This window comes from Bombina bombina, chromosome 2 (genome assembly GCF_027579735.1).
Source record: "Bombina bombina isolate aBomBom1 chromosome 2, aBomBom1.pri, whole genome shotgun sequence".
NCBI lineage: Eukaryota > Metazoa > Chordata > Amphibia > Anura > Bombinatoridae > Bombina > Bombina bombina.
The window spans coordinates 744,150,832-744,161,214 of record NC_069500.1 but is presented as its reverse complement, the minus strand read 5'-3'; positions in this window follow the sequence as shown (position 1 = coordinate 744,161,214).

Below are 10,383 nucleotides of genomic sequence, written 5' to 3'. Positions count from 1 at the left end.
TTACCTGTATAAACACTCACCTGGAGTACCAGGTACCTATCTCTGATGAAGCACATGTGCTCATGCGTGAAACGCGTCAGCAAGTAGGTACTTTCATGAACTACTGTTTACAGCTTGAATAAACCACCTTTTGCACTGGCACCCTGCTTCCGGTTTTCGTCTTTTTTCCTTGTTTGTATTCCAGCGGATGGATTAACCGCTCCAACAACAGACCAAACCAGTTGCCCACTATACAAGTATATCCAATTGCCCAGGTTTCCTGCTATTCAGATAAGGCATCACAACTGTGGACGGCAAGGTGCATACCATTTGGCAAAGGACATTATCCATACACAGCTACACACGTTAAACAGGTGCGAATACAAGCACCCTCTGTACAACATCCCTACTGACCTACAGAGGAGTAGCTGGCTTCTTACCTGAACCACCACCATTAGGATGAGTCTCCTTTATACAGTCCTGCACTTCAGCAAACAACCTACCTGACTTTAGCTTCAACTTCAACACGGCACTGTGTCCACAGTGAGTACTCTGAAAAGATCATTGTTTAGCTGACATCTGTGTCCCAACAAATGGACCTATATCTGTATTAACTTTAAATTTGGGACTAAGAGCACATGATTCTGCTAAAGAACTAATCTTAATTTCAATGAACTATCATAGACTGATCCCTATCTAAGAACAAGTTTCAACCAAATTACTAATTGAACTTATCAATGACTTTGTACAACGGGGGTTTATTACTATCTGATATTATATACTTTGCTTAATTTTCGTTGTATAGCAAAGCATTGGTTATACCATCTATTAGGAACAATTGTTTTTGTGTCTTTGAGTGTAATCAAATTATTTTTCCAGTTCCTATATAGATTGTAGTGAATATCTGCTAGACTATAGCTTACACTGTTTATCTTGATATATTTTATTTCTATCAGCATATACCAGCACCTTTTACATAGTTTTATTCAACTAACAGAGGTATCCAACAATCAATACTATAGTTTATAATTATCTATTAACATCTATATACTTGTCATTATGGCTGAAGGTCCCGGTCATACAGGGGTATTAGACATAGACAGACAAAAGCACATAATGAATTCAGCACTGAAAGGAAGCTCCAATACTGGAGATGAAATAGTAGAAAGTGACTTAGTCACAATCTTCTCTAGTTTAGAAAAAAAAGTACAAATAATCCAGCTTGTGGTGGGACATAGAGTTCTTAGAACTGTACATTAAAGAAAAAAAAATTCCTAGAGGCCTTAGGATGAAGAACTATCCATCCTTTGCAATCAATAACTTAGAGTTTATTGAGGAATGGAATAACAACTTAACCAATTGTTCCATCATCCTTATGAAACAACTACTTGCACACAAAAAACTTGAAAAAGTTTGAGCAGACACAACAATACATAGACTACAAAAAACAATTAGATGAAACTATGCAGAATATTGACACATTGTTGTCCAGTAGAAAGGTCAGCAAATATCAAAGAGACAGCAAGGACTATGCACTAGAAATAGTATATTCTTGGCAAAAAAATAAACCAAGTACACAATCTAAAAATAAACAGCATAATAAAGGCAAGAAAAGGAAAAATCAGCATTACCCCACATCTACTCCCAAAAGGGTTACATTCTCAAGCATTGAGACAGACAACACATCTAATATTTCAAATCAAGAAGATACACAGGCACACACAAATAAAACAAATGAGGACTCAGATAGCCCACCAGTGTCACATGAGAAAACACGATTAGCCACACTAGTCAACACTCCTATCACTAGCAGTACTCCAAAAAAGGATCTACCCTCCAGATATCCAAGTCAGATAAAGAAAACAATTATGAAGCAATAATTAATTTATCTGACATACCTCTTACTCAACACCAATTACACCTTTTGAATAAAGGTTTATCATTTGCACCCTCCATGAATTTTGAATTATTTCCCACTATAATAGATGTTAATTCACTAGTGAGAAAAATTACTTTAAAAAAGCATTTTTTAACACAGGTCCAAAATGACATGGACACAGAACCACCCAGCAGCATAAATAATTTTGCTTCAGATATCACATTAGATGCTAATATAACAAACTTAAAGTCTCCTATAGACACAGTCATCTCATTCACAGATTTATGTGACTTGAATGATCTCATTACACTTCAAACACCAACACTAAGAGAGATGAGCACTCACAACTCCATACCCACTATTAATACAACGATCAAAAATATATCATATTTTTACCCAATACAAAGTAGAAGTGATTCTATTGAGCTGTTTCACAACCTGGTAGAACAGGTAGGCCTAATAAGACATTAGGGTATACAAAACAAAAATAAATCAGATTTAATGAATATAAGATCATAATAAGTATAAGAGCAATTATAGCTCAGAGGGAACTCTGCATCCTCAGACCGTGGAGACAAGGGTTCAATACCCGGATACATCATACTTTTTAGGAAACTTTAATTTAGAGATTCAGTTTTTATATGCTTCAAAACTAGGTTGACAACTAATATGTTAACATTTTTATCTATTTTATGAGTCTTATATCAATTTAGAATGAATAATTAACAGCCTGGTATAAATAAAAAGCACAAAGACAGCGGTATATGATTATATACAAAGATCACACTTTAACTGTTGAAAGACTTCCAGGTCAAAGGAGGAGTGAACTTAGCAATTACAGGTGTGTTTGAGGTATATTTAAGGAGAGCAACAAGCAGCATACAGCATCTTGAAAAAGCCCTGAGTGAAAGGGTGAAACGCGTAGAAAGGATTGTATGCGAGCTGCTGTGAGAGGTAACAGAAAGACACTTGAAAGGAGAAACTCTGCGTACTTGGTACTTAAGAGCAGAGCAACTATTGCATCTTCATTCCTTGGATGGGAGTCCAATTGTGGTAAGTAAGGCTTGCGCAAGTGAAGAACCACACAAAGTTTTCCAGCAGACTGAGACGCGCAGTGCACAGCGTGTCTCAGCGGGAGAAGACCAGCCGGAAGGAAAAGCCAAAAGCAGGTGAGAGTGTATATACACCTAAAGTTTCCTGCAGATGGCAGCCAAAGAGGTGAGAAATCTTCTGAACATAAAGAGGCTGAAATAGATTAAGCGTAAGGGAGCTACCTCCCATAAATCACAAGAACCAATATTTTATTATACTCTGAACTGTATAATCACCTCGTCTCAGAGCACAAAGTTTTTTAAAGAAATACACCCACACCAATTGCTAATAGAAGCAGAGACTGTAATTTGCAACTTAAAAGCACCTGCATCAATTGTCTGTGAAAACAGCATACAAAGGAAAGACTGTACTATCTGAAAAAACGTTACAGCCTGCAGGCAAAAAAAAAAAAAAAATTAAAGAGATACCGCTGTCATTTATCACTGTGAATATGTTTTACATTTGAAGCATTAGAGCTGTGTTTTCTAACTGCATAGAAATGAAGCAGTCACTGTAGCAAGAATTTTAGAGATATTGTGTCTATCAAACGTTTTTTAAGATGTTTTAAAGCTGACAGTCAGTTAATATATATGATTTTAGATTTATTTGCATTATGAAAGCTTGAAGAAATTAAACCTCATTAACTATTTAATAGCTATTGTACCTGGTTAAAATAAATACAAAGTTGCCTGTAAAATAAATATTAATCCTAAAATAGCTACAATATAATTATTATTTATATTGTAGCTATATTAGGGTTTATTTTACAGGTAAGTATTTAGCTTTAAATAGGAATAATTTATTTAATAAGAGTTAATTTATTTCGTTAGATAAAAATTATATTTAACTTAGGGGGGTGTTAGTGTTAGGGTTAGACTTAGCTTTAGGGGTTAATACATTTATTAGAGTAGTGGTAAGGTCCGGTCGGGAGATTAGGGGTTAATACTTGAAGCTAGGTGTCGGTGATGTTAGGGAGGGCAGATTAGGGGTTAATACTTGAAGTTAGGTGTCGGTGATGTTAGGGAGGGCAGATTAGGGGTTAATACTAGTATTTATTATAGGGTTATTGAGGCGGGAGTGAGGCGGATTAGGGGTTAATAACTTTATTATAGTAGCGGTGAGGTCCGGTCGGCAGATTGGGGGTTAATAATTGTAGGTAGGTGGCGGCGACATTGGGGGTGGCAGATTAGGGGTTAATAAATATAATATAGGGGTCGGCGGTGTTAGGGGCAGCAGATTAGGGGTTACTAGTATAATGCAGGGGTCAGGGATAGCGGGGGTGGCAGATTAGGGGTTAATAAGTGTAAGGTTAGGGTTGTTTAGACTCGGGGTACATGTTAGGGTGTTATGTGCAGACTTAGGAAGTGTTTCCCCATAGGAAACAATGGGGCTGCGTTAGTAGCTGAACGCTGCTTTTTTGCAGGTGTTTTTCCAGCTCAAACGGACCCATTGTTTTCTATGGGGGAATCGTGCACGAGCACATTTTTGAAGCTGGCCGCGTCCGTAAGCACCGCTGGTATTTAGAGTTGCAGTGGCGGTAAATATGCCTATATGCTCCCTTTTTGGAGCCTAACGCAGCCCTTCTGAGAACTCTAAATACCAGCGGTATTTAAAAGGTGCGGGGGAAAAAAAGCATGCGTAGCTAACGCACCCCTTTGGCCACAGAACTCTAAATCTAGCCGTAACTTAACAAGGGATCCAAACAACTTAGTAGACACAGATGTAATATATTTTACAACTAAATATAGTACACAATTTTATAACATCTGTGGAATTATCAGAAAATATCTACCAGTTCTAAATGGAGACCCTACACTCAAATTCAAACTCAATAATAAAATTAAATACGTGGCAAAAAAGGCAACCAACATAGGAGACATAGTTAAGAAAAAAATTATTGACAATGAAGTAAAACAAAAGAACTGACTCACTCCAACTTTAGGTTTTTTCAAATGTGGCCATGTTCCATGTAAATCATGTACATACACTAAAAAAGGTAACATATTCACTTCAACAAATACAGGAAAGACACACAATATTAGAAGTAGAATTAACTGTACATTGACTTTTGTCATCTATTTTGTCACTTGCAAACAGTGCCAATTTCAATATGTAGGCATCACCACCCGTCCTCTTAAAGACAGGATTAGAGAACACCTCATTTCCATAGAAGAAACTCCAAGAACACCATTAGCCAAGTATTTTCACAAACATCCAATAGGTATTTCAAATTTCTCATTCGTGGGTATAGAACATATAGACAAGAACTCCCAGGGAGGAGACAGGCTAAAACTGCTCTTGAGAAGGGAAGTCTATTGGATTTTCCAATTAGCCACTAGATCCCCCATGGGTATCAATGGCAGATATGATGTTACTCTATTTGTGGATTAAACTATACATCATTAGAAATGGTGGAACAGTACATTCATAATTATACATATACACACAAACATGAACATTAGCAACTTAATTACCAACAACTAAGTGAGAAACTATTAAACAAGAAATTAACACACTCATTGAAAGAAAAATCATCATTGTGTAGGCAACTTTCCCCTTTCACTTCCATGAAAAACAATATAAGATCTCTCTCTAGTCTTCCTTACCTTTCCAGTCAACACTGATAAATTTGAGAAACTCAATAATCATCTTAGGAACATTTAAAGGAAGGTATTGACAATACACAAAACAATAAAAAAAATAGTAATAAATAAACAAAAACTAAAATATAAATTAAATCATATATAGTCCTGCTAACAAACAACATTGCCCACACTATAATAAATCTATTAAACCCTACTCCGCTGCTCCCCGACATCGCCGCAACTAAATAAAGCTATTAACCCCTAAACCTCTGGCCTCCCACATCACTACCACTAAATAAACCTATTAACCCCTAAACCGCCAGCCCCCCACATCGCAACAACCTAAACTAAACTATATTAACCCGTAAGCTTAACCCTAACCCTAACGTAACCATAAGCCTAAACCTAACCCTAACACCCCCTAACTTTAACATAATTAAAATATACAGTAGCTAAATTAAACTTACAATTATTAACTAAATAATACATATTTAAAACTAAATACATACTTACCTGTAAAATAAAACCTAATAGTTATATTGTAGCTAGCTTAGGTTTTATTTTTATTTCACAGGTAAGTTTGTATTTATTTTAACTAGGTAGACTAGTTAGTAAATAGCTATTTACCTAGTTTAAATAAATAAAAAAAATTACCTGTCAAATAAAACCTAAGCTACCTTACACTAAAACCTAAAATTACCAAAAATAAAAAAAACTACCATTACAAAAAAAAACTACCATTACAAAAAAATTTTTAAAAAATGATTATTTATTAAAAAAATAAAAATGAGTCCTATTCTAATACCCTTTAAAAACAAAAAAAAAAAATAAATAAAAAAGCCTAATCTAAAATAAACTATCAAGGGCCCTTAAAAGGGCCTTTTGGGGGCCCTTAAATGGGCCTTTGTAGGGCATTGCCCTAAGTTAAACAGCTCTTTTGCTAAAAAATAAAACAAACACCCCCTAACAGTATACAAACCCCCACCCCCAAACTACCAAGGGTCTTTAAAATGGCCTTTTGGGAGCCCTTAAAAGGGCCTTTTGTAGGGCATTGCCCTAAGTTAAACAGCTCTTTTGCTATATTCCTCCATCCGGCGTGGAGCGGGTCCATCCTGAAGACATCTGGCATGGAGCATCCTCTTCATACGGTCGCCGCCGTAAACTGGAACTTCAATGCAAGTGACATCATCCAAGATGGCAACCCTTACATTCCTATTGGCTGAAAGATTTCAATCAGCCAATAGGATTAGAGCTGCTAAAATCATATTGGCATTTCCAATCAGCCAATAGGATTAAGCTCTCATCCTATTGGCTGATTGAAACAGCCAATAGAATGAGAGCTGCTCAAATCCTATTGGCTCATTGGAACAGCCAATAGGATTTTAGCAGCTCTAATTCTATTGGCTGATTGAAATCTTTCAGCCAATAGGAATGTAAGGGATGCCATCTTGGATGACGTCACTTGCATTGAAGTTCCAGTTTACGGTGGCGACCGTATAAAGAGGATGCTCTGCGCCGGATGTCTTCAGGATGGACACACTCCGTGCCGGTTGGAGGAAAATCAAAGATGCCGTCTGGATGAAGACTTCTTGCCGGATGGATGGATCCTTCAAGCGGGACTTCAATAACTTTAAGTGTATCGTCGGGGGTTAGTGTTAGGTTTATTTAAGGGGTTTTTGGGTGGATTTTATTTTTAGATTAGGGTCTGGGCATGTAAAAGAGCTAAATGCCCTTTTAAGGGCAATGCCCATACAAATGCCCTTTTCAGGGCAATGGGGAGCTTAGGTTTTTTATTTTGGGGGGTTGGTTGGTTGGGTGGTTATTAGGTGGTGCTTAGGTTATTTTAGATTTTTGCCCTAGGTTTTTTTTTGGGGGGGTTTTGGTTGGTGGGTTTTACTGTTGGGGGTGTTTGTATTTTTGTTTACAGGTAAAATAACTGATTTCTTTGGGGCAATGCCCCTCAAAAGGCCCTTTTAAGGGCCATTGGTAGTTTATTGTAGGCTAGGTTTTTTTATTTTTTGGGGGGGCTTTTTATTTTGTTAGGGCTATTAGATTAGGTGTAATTCTTTTTTTTTTTTTTGATAATGTGGTTTTTATTTGTTTTTTTGTAACTTAGTTTTTTTTTCTTTTGGTAATGTAGTACTTTTAATAAGGTTTAATAGTATATTTAAATAATTTGAGTAGGATTAGGGTTTTTTAATATGTTTAGTTAATTTAATTGGTAGTTTAATTTAATTGTAGTATAATAGGGTAGGTTAATTAATAGTTTAATATAATTTATTTTAATTCTACAGGTAAGTATAAATTTATTTGAAGATAGGGATCTTGTAATTTTAATTTAAAGTTAAGGGTTTGTTAGGTTAGGGTTTAATAGCTTAATTTAGTTTTTGGCGATGTGGGCGGCTGGCGGTTTAGGGGTTAATAGGTTTAGTTAGTAGTAGTAATGTGGGAGGCCAGAGGTTTAGGGGTTAATATGTTTATTTAGGTTGCGGTGAGGTCGGGGAGCAGTGGGATAGGGGTTAATAAATTTATTTAGGTTGCGGCGGGGTCAGAGAGCAGCAGGATAGGGGTTAATACATTTATTTATGTTGTGGCGGGGTCAGGGAGCGGCTGGATAGGGGTTTATAAATTTATTTAGGTTGTGGCGGGGTCGGGGAGCGGCGGGATAGGGGTTAATAAATGTATTTATTTTGCGGCCCTGTCGGGAGTGGCGGGATAGGGGTTAAACATTTTAGTATAGTGGTGGCGTTTAGTGACAGGGTATAGATAAAGTTTGGAAAAAGTCGAATAGACGCAAAATCGATGACTGTTAGTTAACAACAGTCCGATGCTCATCGCCCCGTACTTGGTGCGTGTCTTTTTGCCGGCTTTTTTCATAACTAAGGAGAGCGCAATGTTAGGCGAGCGTATTGGTGCCGGCGAATGCAACAAATTTGATGGCTTGATAGATCCCCTTATGTGAAATATAAGTTCATTTAGATTTTTTTGGTTAAATTCCCAAAATAGATTTTCTTTTTTCTTTATAAAGTGTAAAAAACCTGAACATAAAATAAGTGTCTACATTTGCTTGAAACATTTCTATATTTCATAAAATCAAAATATGTTAAATGGCCATTATATATAAATATTTTACATGCTGACATCTTTGAAGCATTTCAGTTTGTAAATATTTATCTATCAAATATATGCAACACTTGGGATAAGCAGTTCTCTGTGACTCACAAACACTAATGTACTGTGCCTATGTGTCTAACACAATGACCTAGATTTGGAGTTTGGCGGTAGCCGTGAAAACCAGCGTTAGAGGCTCCTAACGCTGGTTTTAGGCTACCGCCGGTATTTAGAGTCACTCAAAATAGGGTCTAACGCTCACTTTTCAGCCGCAACTTTTCCATACCGCAGATCCCCTTACGTCAATTGCGTATCCTATCTTTTCAATGGGATCTTCCTAACTCCGGTATTTAGAGTCGTTTCTGAAGTGAGCGTTAGACATCTAACGACAAAACTCCAGCCGCAGGAAAAAAGTCAGTAGTTAAGAGCTTTCTGGGCTAACGCCGGTTTATAAAGCTCTTAACTACTGTGCTCTAAAGTACACTAACACCCATAAACTACCTATGTACCCCTAAACCGAGGTCCCCCCACATCGCCGCCACTCGATTAAATTTTTTTAACCCCTAATCTGCCGACCGCCACCTACGTTATCCTTATGTACCCCTAATCTGCTGCCCCTAACACCGCCGACCCCTGTATTATATTTATTAACCCCTAATCTGCCCCCCACAACGTCGCCGCCAGCTACCTACACTTATTAACCCCTAATCTGCCGTCCGCTCGCCGCCGCCAGCTACATTATCCCTATGTACCCCTAATCTGCTGCCCCTAACACCGCCGACCCCTATATTATATTTATTAACCCCTAATCTGCCCCCCACAACGTCCCCTCCACCTGCCTACACTTATTAACCCCTAATCTGCCGAGCGGACCTGAGCGCTACTATAATAAAGTTATTAACCCCTAATCCGCCTCACTAACCCTATCATAAATAGTATTAACCCCTAATCTGCCCTCCCTAACATCGCCGACACCTAACTTCAATTATTAACCCCTAATCTGCCGACCGGAGCTCACCGCTATTCTAATAAATGTATTAACCACTAACACCCCCCTAAGTTAAATATAATTTAAATCTAACGAAATTAATTAACTCTTATTAAATAAATTATTCCTATTTAAAGCTAAATACTTACCTGTAAAATAAATCCTAATATAGCTACAATATAAATTATAATTATATTATAGCTATTTTAGGATTTATATTTATTTTACAGGTAACTTTGTATTTATTTTAACCAGGTACAATAGCTATTAAATAGTTAAGAACTATTTAATAGCTAAAATAGTTAAAATAATTACAAATTTACCTGTAAAAGAAATCCTAACCTAAGTTACAAATAAACCTAACACTACACTATCAATAAATTAATTAAATAAACTACCTACAATTACCTACAATTAACCTAACACTACACTATCAATAAATTAATTAAATACAATTGCTACAAATAAATACAATTAAATAAACTAGCTAAAGTACAAAAAATAAAAAAGAACTAAGTTACAAAAAATAAAAAAATATTTACAAACATAATAAAAATATTACAACAATTTTAAACTAATTACACCTACTCTAAGCCCCCTAATAAAATAACAAAGCCCCCCAAAATAAAAAAATGCCCTACCCTATTCTAAATTACTACAGTTCAAAGCTCTTTTACCTTACCAGCCCTGAACAGGGCCCTTTGGGGGGCATGCCCCAAGAAATACAGCTCTTTTGCCTGTAAAAAAAA